Consider the following 17,782-nt stretch of genomic DNA (forward strand, 5'->3'; position numbering starts at 1 on the left):
GGGGACCTCCAACATCAAAAGCAGAGGAGTATCCACCATTAATCTTTAGACAGGCTCTAGGAGAAGTATAAAGCTGATGTAGCCAGGTCAAAAAGGAGGAAGCAAAACCCATGCCTTCCATAGTTTGAAAGAGAAATGGCCAGTGCACCATATCGAACGCCTTTTCAGCGTCGATAGATAAGGCTAGAGATGGGGTGTTCTGTTTCTGTGCTGCCCATATAGCATCCAGGATTCTGTGTACATTGTCTGCTGTGGTTCGGCCAGGGATAAACCCTGCCTGATCAATGTGCACCAACTGAGCAATAAAGCAATTCAGTCGGTTGGCCAAGATTTTTGCTAGCAGCTTAACATCTATATTCAGGAGGGAAATAGGTCTATACGAGCCACAGACAGCTGGATCTCGCCCAGGCTTTACCAAGAGCGTAATCCCAGCTGTATTGGCTTGAGCAGATAAAGGATCCCCTGCCCGTAAAGAGTTAAAAAACTTTAATAGGATGGGTGACAATGCTGTGGCAAATTTCGTATAGAACCTCGGGGTATATCCATCGAGACCCGGTGATTTACCCAGCTTGAGCGAATTGATGGCCTCCTGCAGCTCTAGGGCCATAATATCCCTATCTAGAAATTGTCGTTGCGCAGCTGTTAAGGTAGGAAGAGGGGTTTGGGAAAGATATGCTGCAATTGTACCCTCCTGTATAGCGGTATCACAACTATACAACTGAGAATAAAACTGGTGGAAACGTTGTCTAATGGATGTATCATCCGTGATATCATCCCCTTATGATCTTTGATTTTAGGTATAAGGGCTTGAGTTTGTTTCCTCTTGAGAGTTTGGGCTAAGTAACAGCCAGCTTTATTTCCTCCCTCAAAGAATTTCTGCTGAGCTAGCTCCAACTGATGAACAATTTTTGCTGAATCCAGTGCCATTATTTTATCTTTAATCTCCTGAATAGAACCCCTCAGGGAGGAATGAGCCGTATCTCGCATATGTGCCTGTTCTAAGTTCTGTAGCGTGGTTAACAGCTTTTGGCGTTCCCCCTCCCTCTGCTTTTTAACATAAGTTGCACGAGCTATAAGGGAGCCCCTTAAGACGCATTTCATACATTCCCAGAGAGTCCCTGGATTAACATCTCCGGTGTCATTAGTTCGAATGTACTCCTGTATTTCTGTTACCAATAAGCACGAAGGAAGGCGATCTATGAAAGCCGTCTGGATGAACAAAGAAGATATATGCCTGATGTCTTATGAATTCTTTTATTGAAGCGGAGACACAAAATTTGCCCGACTCAGGCCGAGTTTCGCCGTTTAAAAACGGCTGCCTCAGGGGCTACAACATAAATAAATAAATATATAAATATTTAAAACACAATGATAGTATAAATCCAAAAGAATCCTTATTTTTTTTTAAAAAACTTATTGAATATGTTAAAATGGTGACATATAAAAAGCGCATGGAAATACATAACGTTCAAAACATAATAAACAACTATGAAATACTTATATTTTAAAAAATACTTATATTTTAAAAACTCACGGTTTGCATAACAAATTCAATAAAATTTAAGAGAAGAATTATTAATAGTTACCTTATATTCTCTCTAATTCACAATTGGGGTAATTCACAATTGGGGTAACTGTATACGAAAGGTCACATAGAGAACTATGCGACCAACAGCATTATCTGGTCTGTAATGATTAAAAAAGGATGGCATAAATATCTAGGACATAGATATCGATATCTTGTTACTGATGAACTGTTCAAGAAATTATTTTTGCTGAAAACAATAACTTAATAATAATAAATGCATATAGAGCAAAAAATAGATTCTGTAAACGATTTACCATCATTGGATTAATCGTTTACAGAATCTATCTTCTTTGTTCATCCTTTCTGTTACCAATTGCTTCTGAAAAGCACTGTCTTCAAAAAGGGAATCATTAAGGCGCCAATATTTCTGGCCAGGATCATGTTGACATAGGCGTAACTTAAACCAGACCGGGGCATGGTCAGACCATACTATAGGTTCAATGTCCACCTCCCGCACAGCTGTGAGTCTCGTTTTATCGATCAAAAACATATCAATACAAGAATAGTTGTCATGAGGTGCGGAGTAATAAGAGTAACAACGAGAGGAGGGGAAGCGAGTACGCCAAACATCCACCCCTGCAATAAGTGTAATAATATGTTTAAGGGCCTTCTGAGAGCGGATGGAGTCTGAACTATTCCCAGTAGAATTATCTAAGTGCGGATTGAGCATTAAATTAAAATCTCTCCCCAGAATTACACTGCCCTCCGCTTTATCCTCCAAAACTGAGTATAACTGACCGTAAAACTCTGCTTTGTGAGAGTTAGGGCCATAAACCGTACAAAGTGCAAAAGCTTCCCCACCTAAGATCACATTAAGCAGGAGATAGCGACCCTGTGGATCAGGATAGGAGCCCCGGAGTTCAAAAGGTACATTTTTACGTATGAGTATTCCCACCCCTGCATATTTCGAGTCAGTCGTTGCCGCCACCCAATATTGGTTAGGGAAATTGGGAGAGCGTAGGAGACCCTCATAGCGCTTTCTAAGATGAGTTTCTTGCAGGAAAATTACATCAGCAGACAATCTCCCCATCTCCTGATAGAGTAGCCGTCGCTTGCACCCCAAATTTAAACCTTTCACATTAAGTGAAGTAAATGTGACTGTTGACATGTATAATGTGACCAGTCCCTGTCCCAAGCTCAGTTGCCACTCTGAACCTATTCGAGGCTAAGAAACCAATTAAACTACAACATGATAATGAGATCTCGGGCCAGCAAACGCCAGGGGGAAGCCCTACTACCCCATAAAGTTGCGTAATCCCCGGAACACATCCACCTCCTCTACCTTTCCTTAAATCAAAAGACAAACATTTGAGGCAAATCCCCCCTCCCCCACTGTCCCCAAAGTTACCCAGGAAGGAAATCCTCGTTCCTGGAAAAAATGGGAGGAAAACTCCATACCGGGAAAAGGATCCTCCCCTCCCCAGAGCATGAGAGAGAACAATTATAAACAGTAGCTAACGTAGCTTAAATTGAGATTACCCACGAAGCATAATAACCAGTTAGACCAAGGAGAAATATAACTCCTACATGTCCCTGCTATGAGCAAGATGATAAATCACCGCTGAGACAGTACAACAAAGGAGTTCAGGTAGGTGTATCCGTTGTCAGATCGCCACTGATATTTCTGCGCAGCCTGCGGCCTCCTTTAGTGACACATTGCCAACGGGGAGCGGCTGGTTTGGAGGTTGTAGCAGCAGCGGCCTTTAAGTCAGGTAAGTCCATCGACAGTCCCACCTCCTTCAAAGCCTGTGCAGCTGCATCCAGAGTGCGAACCTTGAACGATCGGCCTTCAACTTGGAACCATAAGCTGAAAGGGAACAACCACCTGTAGCGAATAGAAGCTGCAGACATGGCTGAAGTGACGGGTCGAAATGTAAATCTCTTTCTTAAGGTGCTAGATGCCAGATCCGCATAGACGGAGATCTCGTGGTCGTTCCAGGTCCAGGTTCGGTGCTTTCTGGCTGCGGTAGCGATTTGTTCTTTGTAGGTAAATGAATGAAGACAAACTACAATATCCCTGGGCCGATTGCCACTCCGGGGGCCCAAGGTCCGGTGCGCTCGTTCAATCTGTGAGTCAGTGGTAACGGCCCCTCCAGTGCCTTCTGTGTCTCCAAGAATCAATGTGCAGATCGGCTGAATGACGAGGGAGCAGTCTGAGTATTTGGCCGTTTCAGGGACTCCCTTAAAACGCAAGTTGCACCTCCGGGACCTATTCTCTAGGTCCTCAAGTTTATCTTCAAGCTCCACCTGTGAGTTTTGGAGGGCTGCCACCTCAGTATGTTGTTGAGTCCAGCGTTCCTCGTGGTCATCCAGCCTGGAATCAGCCTCATCCAGTCTGCGGCAGAGGTCAGCATGGTCCTCCCTCATCTCCTGCAATGTAACTGCGATTTCTTTTTTAAAGGACTTAATGTCTTGCCTGATTTCCATAAACCAGGAGCGCATTTCGGAGCGGGAAGGCATCAGCGAGCCCTGGGTTCCCGGGTGTTCCTCGTCACACCCTGAGCCCTCCGAATCATGTGCGGCCGCCATTTTAGGGTCCTGCAAGGCCGGAGCTTCTCCCCCTTTTGTACATGAACATTTTTTAAAATCAATCGGCGTTTTTCTGGCAGTCATGTGCCTGCTGTCTTCCGCTGCCAGAATCGGAGTAAAGTGCTCGGAATCGCGTGGGTAATCGCGAAAAAAGATAGCAAAGAAGCTCCGGGGAACGGGATCTCCGCTAGAAAGCAGCCGGCTTGGGAAGTGAAGTCACTTCCTCCAAGCTTCCATTCTAAACCCACACACACATTCAAGCTCCCATTCTAAACCCACCCACCCACCCACACACACACATTCAAGCTCCCATTCTAAACCCACCCACACACACATTAAAGCTCCCATTCTAAACCCACCCATCCACACATTCAAGCTCTCATTCTAAACCCACCCACACACACATTAAAGCTCCCATTCTAAACCCACCCACCCACACATTCAAGCTCCCATTCTAGACCCACCCACACACACACACATTCAAGCTCCCATTCTAAACCCACCCACACACACACATTCAAGCTCCCCATTCTAAACCCCCCCCCCACACACACATTCAAGCTCCCATTCTAAACCCACCCACACACAAACACATTCAAGCTCCCATTCTAAACTCACACACACACACACATTCAAGCTCCCATTCTAAACCCACACACACACACACATTCAAGCTCCCATTCTAAACCCACACACATTCGAGCTCCCATTCTAAACCCACACACATTCAAGCTCCCATTCTAAACCCACACACATTCAAGCTCCCATTCTAAACCCATACACACACACACACATTAAAGCTCCCATTCTAAACCCACCCACCCACACACATTCAAGCTCCCAATCTAAACCCACACACATTCAAGCTCCCATTCTAAACCCACACACATTCAAGCTCCCATTCTAAACCCACGCACCCACACACACACACACTCAAGCTCCCATTCTAAACCCATACACACACACACATTAAAGCTCCCATTCTAAACCCACCCACCCACACACATTCAAGCTCCCAATCTAAACCCATCCACCCACCCACACACATCCAAGCTCCCAATCTAAACCCACACACACATTCAAGCTCCCATTTTAAACGCACATACACACATACACACATTCAAGCTCCCATTCTAAACCCACGCACACGTATTCAAGCTCCCATTCTAAACCTATCCCCACACACACATTTAAGTTCCCAATCTAAACCCACCCACACACATTTTCAAGGTCAAAATCTAAACCCTCCCACACACACCCACACTCAAGCTCCCAATCTAAACCCACCCACACACAAACATTCAAGCTACCATTCTAAAAGCACATACACACATTCAAGCTCCCATTCTAAACGCACATACACACATTCAAGCTCCCATTCTAAACCTTCCCACACACATTCAAGCTCCCATTCTAAACCCAACCACATATACACTCAAGCTCCCATTCTAAATCCACACACACACACACACACACATTCAAGCTCCCATTCTAAACCCACACACACACACATTCAAGCTCCCATTCTAAACCCACCCACATACACACATTCGAGCTCCCATTCTAAACCCCACACACACACACATTCAAGCTCCCATTCTAAATCCACACACACACACACACATTCAAGCTCCCATTCTAAATCCACACACACACACACACACACACACACACACACATTCAAGTTCCCATTCTAAACACACACTCACATTCAAGCTCCCATTCTAAACCCCTCCACCCACACACACACACATTCAAGCCCCCATTCTAAACACACCCACACACACACACATTCAAGCTCCCGATTCTAAACCCACCCATCCACACACATTCAAGCTCCCATTCTAAACCCACCCACGCACACACACACATTCAAGCTCCCATTCTTAATCCACCCACAAACACACACGCATATTCAAGCTCCCATTCTAAACCCACACACCCACACACACATTCAAGCTCCCAATCTAAACCCACCCACACATTCAAGCTCCCATTCTAAACTCACATACACACTTTCAAGCTCCCATTCTATACCCACACACACATTCAAACTCCCATTCTATACCCACACACACATTCAAGCTCCCATTCTAAACCCACACACCCACACACACATTCAAGCTCCCAATCTGCACCCACCCACACATTCAAGCTCCCATTCTAAACTCACATACACACTTTCAAGCTCCCACTCTATACCCACACACACATTCAAGCTCCCATTCTAAAACCCCCCCCGCACACCCATTCAAGCTCCCATTCCAAACCCCCCCCCGCACACACATTCAAGCTCCCATTCTAAACCCACCCGCACACACCCACATTCAAGCTCCCAATCTAAACCCACCCACACACACAAATTCAAGCTCCCAATCTAAACCCACCCACTCACACCCATATTCAAGCTCCCAATCTAAACCCACCCACACACATTCAAGTTCCCATTCTAAACCCACCCACACAAACACATTCAAGCTCCCATTCTAAACCCACCCACACACACACATTCAAGCTCCCATTCTAAACCCACCCACACACACACATTCAAGCTCCCAATCTAAACACACACACACACACACATTCAAGCTCCCAATCTAAACACACACACACACACACATTCAAGCTCCCAATCTAAACACACACACACACACACACATTCAAGCTCCCAATCTAAACACACACACACCCACACATTCAAGCTCCCATTCTAAACCCACACACATACAAACACACATTCAAGCTCCCATTCTAAACCCACACACACACACACACACATTCAAGCTGCCTTTCTAAACCCACACACACACACACACACATTCAAGCTGCCTTTCTAAACCCACACACACACATTCAAGCTGCCATTGTAAACCCACCCACACATTCAAGCTCCCAATCTAAACCCGCCCACCCACACACATTCAAGCTCCCAATCAAAACCCACCCCCACACACATTCAAGCTCCCATTCTAAACCCACCCACACACACATTCAAGCTCCCATTCTAAACCCACCCACACACACACATTCAAGCTCCCATTCTACACCCACCCACACATTGAAGCTCCCATTCTACACCCACCCACACATTCAAGCTCCTATTCTAAACCCCCCCACACACACATTCAAGCTCCCATTCTAAACCCACACACACACACATTCAAGCTCCCATTCTAAACCCACACACCCACACACACATTCAAGCTCCCATTCTTAATCCACCCACAAACACACACACACATTCAAGCTCCCATTCTAAACCCACCCACACACACACATTCAAGCTCCCATTCTAAACCCACATACAAACTTTCAAGCTCCCATTCTATACCACACACACACACACACATTCAAGCTCCCATTCTAAACCCACCCACACACAAACATTCAAGTTGCCTTTCTAAACCCCCACACACACATTCAAGCTCCCATTGTAAACCCACATACAAACTTTCAAGCTCCCATTCTAAACCCACCCACACACACACATTCAAGCTCCCATTCTAAACACACACACACACGTTCAAGCTGCCATTCTAAACCCACACACACACACATTCAAGCTGCCTTTCTAAACCCACACACACACACGTTCAAGCTCCTATTCTAAACCCACCCACACAAACACACATTCAAGCTCATATTCTAAACCCACCCACACATTCAAGCTCCTATTCTAAACCCACCCACACATTCAAGTTCCTATTCTCAACCCACACACACACTCAAGCTCCTATTCTAAACCCACACACACACACATTCAAGCTCCCATTCTAAACACACACACACACACACACACACACATTCAAGCTCCCAATCAAAACCCACCCACACACACATTCAAGCTCCCATTCTAAACCCACCCACACACACACATTCAAGCTCCCATTGTAAACCCACACACACACATTCAAGCTCCCATTCTACACCCACACACATACATACACACATTTAAGCTCCCATTCTAAACCCACCCACCTACACACATTCAAGCTCCTATTCTAAACCCACCCACACATTCAAGCTCCTATTCTAAACCCACACACATTCAAGCTCCCATTCTAAACCCACCCACCCACACATTCAAGTTCCCATTCTAAACCCACCCAGCCACACACACACACATTCAAGCTCCTATTCTAAACCCACCCACCCACACAGATTCAAGCTCCCATTCTAAACCCACACACACACATTCAAGCTCCCATTCTAAACCCACCCACACACATTCAAGCTCCCATTCTAAACCCACCCACACACATTCAAGCTCCCATTCTAAACCCACACACACACATTCAAGCTCCCATTCTAAACCCACCCACACACATTCAAGCTCCCAATCTAAACCCACCCACAGATTCAAGCTCCCAATCTAAACCCACTCAAACATTCAAGCTCCTATTCTAAACCCACTCACACATTCAAGCTCCTATTCTAAACCCACACACACATTCAAGCTCCTAATCTAAACCCACCCACACACACACATACAAGCTCCCAATCTAAACCCACCCACACATTCAAGCTCCGATTCTAAACCCACATACACACTTTCAAGCTCCCATTCTATACCCACACACACATTCAAACTCCCATTCTAAACCCACACACATTCAAGCTCCCATTCTAAACCCACCCACACACGCACATTCAAGCTCCCATTCTAAACCCACACACATTCAAGCTCCCATTCTAAACCCACACACATTCAAGCTCCCACTCTAAATCCACCCACACACACACACATTCAAGCTGCCTTGATAAACCCACACACATTCAAGCTGCCATTCTAAACCCACCCACATAAACACACACACATTCAAGCTCCCAATCTAAACCCACTCACACATTCAAGCTCCCATTCTAAACCCACACACACACATTCAAGCTCCCATTCTAAGCCCACCTACACACACACATTCAAGCTGCCTTTCTAAACCCACACACACACACACACACACATTCAAGCTCCCATTCTAAACCCACACACACACATTCAAGCTCCCATTCTAAACCCACACACATAGACACACACATTCAAGCTCCCATTCTAAACCCCCCCCACACACACACATTCAAACTCCCATTCTAAACCCACACACATACACATTCAAGCTCTCATTCTAAACCCACACACACACACACACATTCAAGCTCCCATTCTAAACCCACCCACACACACACATTCAAGCTGCCTTTCGAAACCCACACACACACATTCAAGCTGCCATTCTAAACCCACACACACACACACACACATTCAAGCTGCCATTCTAAACCCACACACACACATTCAAGCTCCCATTCTAAACCCACACACACATTCAAGCTCCCATTCTAAACCCGCCCACACACGCACATTCAAGCTCCCATTCTAAACCCACCCACACACACACATTCAAGCTGCCTTTCTAAACCCACAAACACACACACACATTCAAGCTGTCTTTCTAAACCCACACACACATTCAAGCTCCCATTCTAAACCCACACACATATACACATTCAAGCTCCCATTCTAACCCCCGCCCACACACACACACATTCAAGCTCCCATTCTAAACCCACCCACACACATTCCAGCTGCCTTTCGAAACCCACACAGACACACACACACACACATTCAAGCTGCCATTCTAAACCCACACACACATTCAAGCTCCCATTCTAAACCCACACACACACATTCAGGCTCCCATTCTAAACCCACCCACACACACACATTCAAGCTCCCATTCTAAACCCCCCCGCACACACACACACATTCAAGCTCCCAATCTAAACCCACACACACACACACATTCAAGCTCCCATTCTAAACCCACACACACATTCAAGCTCCCATTCTAAACAGACACACATTCAAGCTCCCATTCTAAACCCACACACACACATTCAAGCTCCCATTCTAAACCCACCCACACACATTCAAGCTCCCAATCTAAACCCACCCACAGATTCAAGCTCCCAATCTAAACCCACTCAAACATTCAAGCTCCTATTCTAAACCCACTCACACATTCAAGCTCCTATTCTAAACCCACACACACATTCAAGCTCCTAATCTAAACCCACCCACACACACACATACAAGCTCCCAATCTAAACCCACCCACACATTCAAGCTCCGATTCTAAACCCACATACACACTTTCAAGCTCCCATTCTATACCCACACACACATTCAAACTCCCATTCTAAACCCACACACATTCAAGCTCCCATTCTAAACCCACCCACACACGCACATTCAAGCTCCCATTCTAAACCCACACACATTCAAGCTCCCATTCTAAACCCACACACATTCAAGCTCCCACTCTAAATCCACCCACACACACACATTCAAGCTGCCTTGATAAACCCACACACATTCAAGCTGCCATTCTAAACCCACCCACATAAACACACACACATTCAAGCTCCCAATCTAAACCCACTCACACATTCAAGCTCCCATTCTAAACCCACACACACACATTCAAGCTCCCATTCTAAACCCACACACATAGACACACACATTCAAGCTCCCATTCTAAGCCCACCTACACACACACATTCAAGCTGCCTTTCTAAACCCCCCACACACACACACACACACATTCAAGCTCCCATTCTAAACCCACACACACACATTCAAGCTCCCATTCTAAACCCACACACATAGACACACACATTCAAGCTCCCATTCTAAACCCCCCCACACACACACATTCAAACTCCCATTCTAAACCCACACACATACACATTCAAGCTCTCATTCTAAACCCACACACACACACACATTCAAGCTCCCATTCTAAACCCACCCACACACACACATTCAAGCTGCCTTTCGAAACCCACACACACACATTCAAGCTGCCATTCTAAACCCACACACACACACACATTCAAGCTGCCATTCTAAACCCACACACACACACACATTCAAGCTGCCATTCTAAACCCACACACACACACACATTCAAGCTGCCATTCTAAACCCACACACACACATTCAAGCTCCCATTCTCAACCCACACACACATTCAAGCTCCCATTCTAAAACCCGCCCACACACGCACATTCAAGCTCCCATTCTAAACCCACCCACACACACACATTCAAGCTGCCTTTCTAAACCCACAAACACACACACACACACATTCAAGCTGTCTTTCTAAACCCACACACACATTCAAGCTCCCATTCTAAACCCACACACATATACACATTCAAGCTCCCATTCTAAACCCCCGCCCACACACACACACACACACATTCAAGCTCCCATTCTAAACCCACCCACACACATTCCAGCTGCCTTTCGAAACCCACACAGACACACACACACACATTCAAGCTGCCATTCTAAACCCACACACACACATTCAGGCTCGCATTCTAAACCCACCCACACACACACATTCAAGCTCCCATTCTAAACCCCCCCCGCACACACACACACATTCAAGCTCCCAATCTAAACCCACACACATTCAAGCTCCCATTCTAAACCCACACACACACACACATTCAAGCTCCCATTCTAAACCCACACACACACACACATTCAAGCTCCCATTCTAAACCCACACACACACACACATTCAAGCTGCCTTTCGAAACCCACACACACACATTCAAGCTGCCATTCGAAACCCACACACACACACACACACATTCAAGCTGCCATTCTAAACCCACACACACACACACATTCAAGCTGCCTTTCTAAACCAACACACACACACACACACAAGCTGCCTTTCTAACCCCCCCACACACATTCAAGCTCCCATTCTAAACCCACACACACATTCAAGCTCCCATTCTAAACCCCCGCCCACACACACACACATTCAAGCTCCCATTCTAAACCCACACACACACACACATTCAAGCTCCCATTCTAAACCCACACACACACACACATTCAAGCTCCCATTCTAAACCCACACACACACACACATTCAAGCTGCCTTTCGAAACCCACACACACACATTCAAGCTGCTATTCGAAACCCACACACACACACACACACATTCAAGCTGCCATTCTAAACCCACACACACACACACATTCAAGCTGCCTTTCTAAACCAACAAACACACACACACACACAAGCTGCCTTTCTAACCCCCCCACACACATTCAAGCTCCCATTCTAAACCCACACACACATTCAAGCTCCCATTCTAAACCCCCGCCCACACACACACACATTCAAGCTCCCATTCTAAACCCACACACACACACACATTCAAGCTCCCATTCTAAACCCACACACACACACACATTCAAGCTCCCATTCTAAACCCACACACACACACATTCAAGCTCCCATTCTAAACCCACACACACACACATTCAAGCTCCCATTCTAAACCCACACACACACATTCAAGCTCCCATTCTAAACCCACACACACATTCAAGCTGCCTTTCTAAACCCCCCCCCACACATTCAAGCTCCCATTCTAACCCCCCCCACACACAGACAAACACACACACATTCAAGCTCCCATTCTAAACCCCCCCTCGCACACACATTCAAGCTCCCATTCTAAACCCACCCACACCCACACATTCAAGCTCCAAATCTAAACCCACCCACACACATTCAAGCTCCCATTGTAAACACACACACACACATTCAAGCTCCCATTGTAAACCCACACACACACACATTCAAGCTCCCAATCTAAACCCACCCACACCCACACATTCAAGCTCCAAATCTAAACCCACCCACACACATTCAAGCTCCCATTGTAAACACACACACACACACATTCAAGCTCCCATTGTAAACCCACACACACACACACACTCAAGCTCCCATTCTAAACACACCCACCCACACACACACTCAAGCTCCCATTCTAAACACACACACACACACTTCAAGCTCCCATTCTAAACACACCCACCCACACACACACTCAAGCTCCCATTCTAAACACACACACACACATTCAAGCTCCCGTTCTAAACCCACACACACACATTCAAGCTCCCATTCTAAACCCAATCATGCACGCTCCCATTCTAAACCCACACGCACACGCTCCCATTCTAAACCCACACACACACTTTCAAGCTCCCATTCCAAACCCACCCACACACAGGCATTCAAGCTTCCATTCTAAACCCCCCCGCACCCGCACACACATTTAAGCTCCCAATCTAAACCCCCCCGCACACACACACACATTCAAGCTCCCAATCTAAAACCCCCCGCACACATACATTCAAGCTCCCATTCTAAACCCACCCGCACACACACCCACATTCAAGCTGCCATTCTAAACCCACACACACACACATTCAAGCTCCCATTCTAAACCCACACACACACACACATTCAAGCTCCCATTCTAAACCCACACACACACACACATTCAAGCTCCCATTCTAAACCCACACACACACACATTCAAGCTCCCAATCTAAACCCACCCACACACATTCAAGCTCCCAATCTAAACCCACCCACACACATTCAAGCTCCCATTCTAAACCCCCCCTGCACACACACACACACACACATTCAAGCTTCCATTCTAAACCCCCCCGCACACACACACACACATTCAAGCTCCCATTCTAGACCCACCCACACATTCAAGCTCCTATTCTAAACCCACCCACATATTGATGCTCCTATTCTAAACCCACACACACACATTCAAGCTCCCAATCTAAACCCACCCACACACAAACATTCAAGCTCCCAATCTAAACCCACACATTCACGCTCCCATTCTAAACCCACACATTCAAGCTCCCATTCTAAACCCACACACACACACACATTCAAGCCCCCATTCTAAACCCACCCACACACATACATACATTCCTGCACAGGAGGGTGGTGAATAAAATCAGAAGCTTAGGAGTGAGTGCCGAGGTGGTGGCCTGGATTGCAATCTGATTGACGGACAGACGACAATGTGTGATGGTAAATGGAACTTACTCTGAAGAGAGAGCGGTGTTAAGCGGAGAGCCGCAAGGATCTGTGTTGGGATTGTCCTGTTCAATACCTATTTGAGCAACATAGCGGACAAGATAGACGGTAAGGTTTGTCTGTTTGCGGATGACACTAAGATCTGCAATAGAGTGGACACACCGGAAGGAGTGGAGAGAATGAGACGGGATTTAAAGAGCTGGAAGAGTGGTTGAAGATATGGCAGCTGAGATTCAATGCCAAGAAGTTCAGAGTCATGCATATGGGGTGTGGAAATTCGAAAGAACTGTATTTGATGGGGGGTGAAGGGCTGATGGGCACAGAGCAGGAGAGAGACCTTGGGGGGATAGTGTCTAACAATCTGAAGTAGACTAAACAATGTGACAAGGCGATAGCTAAAGCCAGAAGAATGCTGGGCTGCATAGAGAGAGGAATATCGAGTAAGAAAAGGGAAGTGATGATCCCCCAGTACTCCTTGGTGAGGCCTCACCTGGAGTACTGTGCTCAGTTTTGGAGGCCGTATCTCCGAAGAGACAGAGACAGGATGGAGGCGGACCAGAGAAGGGCGACCAAAAAGGTGGATGGTCTTTATCGAATGACTTATGAGAGATTGAAGAATCTAAATATGTACGCCCTGGAGGAAAGGAGGAGCAAAAGTGATATGATACAGACCTTTAGAGAGGCTCTGAAGTTGCTGGCAAAAGAAAGAGAGGGGCTCTGCCTTTAGTGTGTGCATGTGGGGTGTATGTGTATGAATGCATGGGTGCCTGCCTGAGGGTGTGTCTGTTTATGAGAATGAATGGGTGTCTTCCTTGGGGTGTATGTGTGAGAATAGGTGCCTGCCTGTGTGTGGTGTATGTGTGTGTGAGAATGAACTGGTGCCTTCCTGGGGGGGTCTGTGTGTGTGAGAATGAATGTGTGCATGCCTGGGGTAGGTGAGGGAGTGGTGTGAGAATGATTGGGAGCTTGTCTGGGTGGGTGTGTTTGTGTGTATGTGAGGGAGCCAGAGAGAGTGAGAGCATGAGTGTGTAAAATCCAGGGGAGTAAGAGTTTGTGTGTGTGTGGGGGGGGGGGGGGGTGGAGGGGGAGAGAATGTCTTAGAGCCTGAGAGTGTGTCAGTGTCTGTGAGAGCGAAAGGTTATGGTGGGTATAAGAGCATGAATGTGTATGTATGTGACAGTGTATGTGTGAGAGAGAATGGACATGTGAGTATGTGTGAGAGAGAGGATAACCTCCTAATCCTCGACAATATCAGGGTGACTGGAAATTAACAGCCCCCACGTATGGATAGCAGGGGCTTTTTAAAATCCTTATTAGTTTTAATTATTGGGTGTTATTTGATATATGTGCTGTTTTGAAATATTTTATTGGTGTTTGGGGAATTGTAAAAAATGTATATGATTTTAATTAATAGAAATTCTATTTATCAGTAGTTTTAAAATATTCTTTTATTAGTATGGTTTTACTATTATAACTGATGCTTTATGTTTCTTGATTTTATTTGTTTTATGAGGAATAGTGGTTCTGTTTTTCCATTGTTAATACACAGAGTCTGGCTTCTTTGGGTTTCCAGTTCAGTTTTTGTCTAATTTGTGCTCCTTTATTTTGTAATCTGTATTTGGTGAGGGTCTGTCTCTGCTCTGAGTGTGTGACCATGATGAGAGATTCTACTAGCATAGGGATCTATAGCAATCGGGTTTGTTTTGTTTCCACAGTAGGTGGTGTATTTGTATTTTAGGACCAAGTGTCATATTTACCCTTGCTTTTTCACAGGTAGGGTTTATTGTTATTTGAGTCCTTGGTATTATTACTGTTATGTTACAATGGGATTGCAGTATAGATTTTGAGTGTCTTTTTTGAGGGATTTTGTGTTAGTTCACAATGTGTCTGGCAGTGGAAGGTGTTTGTGCTGCTGTTACTGTGAGGTGACACCAGAATTTGAAAATATCTTTTAGTATGATGAGCTGTAAGGAAAACATCCAAGCTGCATTGTTTGGGGGAATTTCAGTGGATGCACAGAGTTACAGAACTGGAGGTGCAGGATTTATATTGACATTCTGTCCCTTCCTATATATTCCAGTCTTCACTCTCATAGCCATATAGAATTAGTTGAATGAGGCTATCAATTTTATAGTGTGAAACTGGCCATCTTTTTAAAATTACACAGAAGACCCTTTGGACTTTTTTATTAACACCAAATATTCAAAAGCTGTGTTCATCCCATCAAGCTCATACATCTCATTAAAGAGGTAAATTGAATAACACATTAACTTTGTTTTATTATTGTTACTCATAAATTATAACATTAATCTTGGAATATTATATATTTTTAATAAAAATGAAAGGGTTTCACAAGATAGGTTGTGTCGTGAAACATTTTATTAATGTATATATTTAAGGAAACATACATAAATTGTCAAAATACATTTTATTTGTTTAACCTTTAACCTCTGGTTTGCTAGTAGACTGAATTACTGTGTCACAAAATTATGTTTGTCTAAAAAGTGTGTTACCAACATGAAAAGTTTGGAAAGCTCTGGTCTAGAGGATGTGAACGAAGAGTGGATGGTTCACGGGAACAGCAGCTACTACCTGGAGATAATACAAAAAAGTGGGGAGTAGTTTGCTTGTTACGGCAGTTACTACCCCAAACCAAATAAGCCTGATATGTCATTTTCAATGCATATCTTGCATAGCTCTCTGCTTCAACGGCAGGGGGAATGTAGAAAGGTGGATCTATATACAGGCAACAACCAACAAGGCCTGAATTACATAGTCTGGGTAAACAAATAAGCATGGGTGTAGCTTGCTTATTGAGGTGGTTAATACCCCTAACTAATTAAGCTATTTCACTTAGATGCAGTTCCAACACTGCTCTCTACATTAATGTAATGTAAACATCATCAACCATCATCAACCACTGCTCTCTACATTAATGTAATGTAAACATCATCAACCAATCCATCGCTCTTGGCAGCATACCCAAAAGCCCCAAACATGCCATTATTAAACCTATCTTAAAAAAACCCTCCCTTGACCCAGCTGATCTCACCAATTTCCGCCCTATCTCAAACTTGCCACTGCTTACAAAGGTCCTAGAGAAAGTAATCAACAAACAACTTTCAGAGTACATGGACGAGCACAACATACTCACTTCCTCTCAATACGGCTTCCGCAAACACCATAGTACTGAGACCTTGATGTTATCCCTCTCCGACTGTATCCTTAAAAGCCTGGATAGAGGCCTCTCGCACATCCTAATTCTCCTTGATATATCCGCTGCGTTTGACACTGTCAACCATCACATACTTTTTCAGCGACTCACTGACATTGGCATCTCTGACTCTGCCCTGCAATGGTTCCAATCATACCTCACTGACAGGCAATTTAGCGTGCAAATAGGGAACGCCATCTCTAAACCCTATGACCTTGCACAAGGAGTACCTCAAGGCTCATCTTTATCCTCCACACTCTTTAATATTTACCTCCTACCCCTCTGCTACTTACTATCCAAACTAGGCTTTCAACACTTTATCTATGCTGATGATGTGCAGATACTGATTCCAGTTTCTGACACAATAAACAAAGCCTTGCAAACCTGGAACACTGCACTCTCCTCCATCAGCACCTTACTAGCCAACAATTTTCTCGCTCTCAACACTGCTAAAACTGAACTCATCCTCCTCTCTCCCCCCAGCATCACCCATCCCCT

This window comes from Rhinatrema bivittatum, chromosome 10 (genome assembly GCF_901001135.1).
Source record: "Rhinatrema bivittatum chromosome 10, aRhiBiv1.1, whole genome shotgun sequence".
NCBI classification, from domain to species: domain Eukaryota; kingdom Metazoa; phylum Chordata; class Amphibia; order Gymnophiona; family Rhinatrematidae; genus Rhinatrema; species Rhinatrema bivittatum.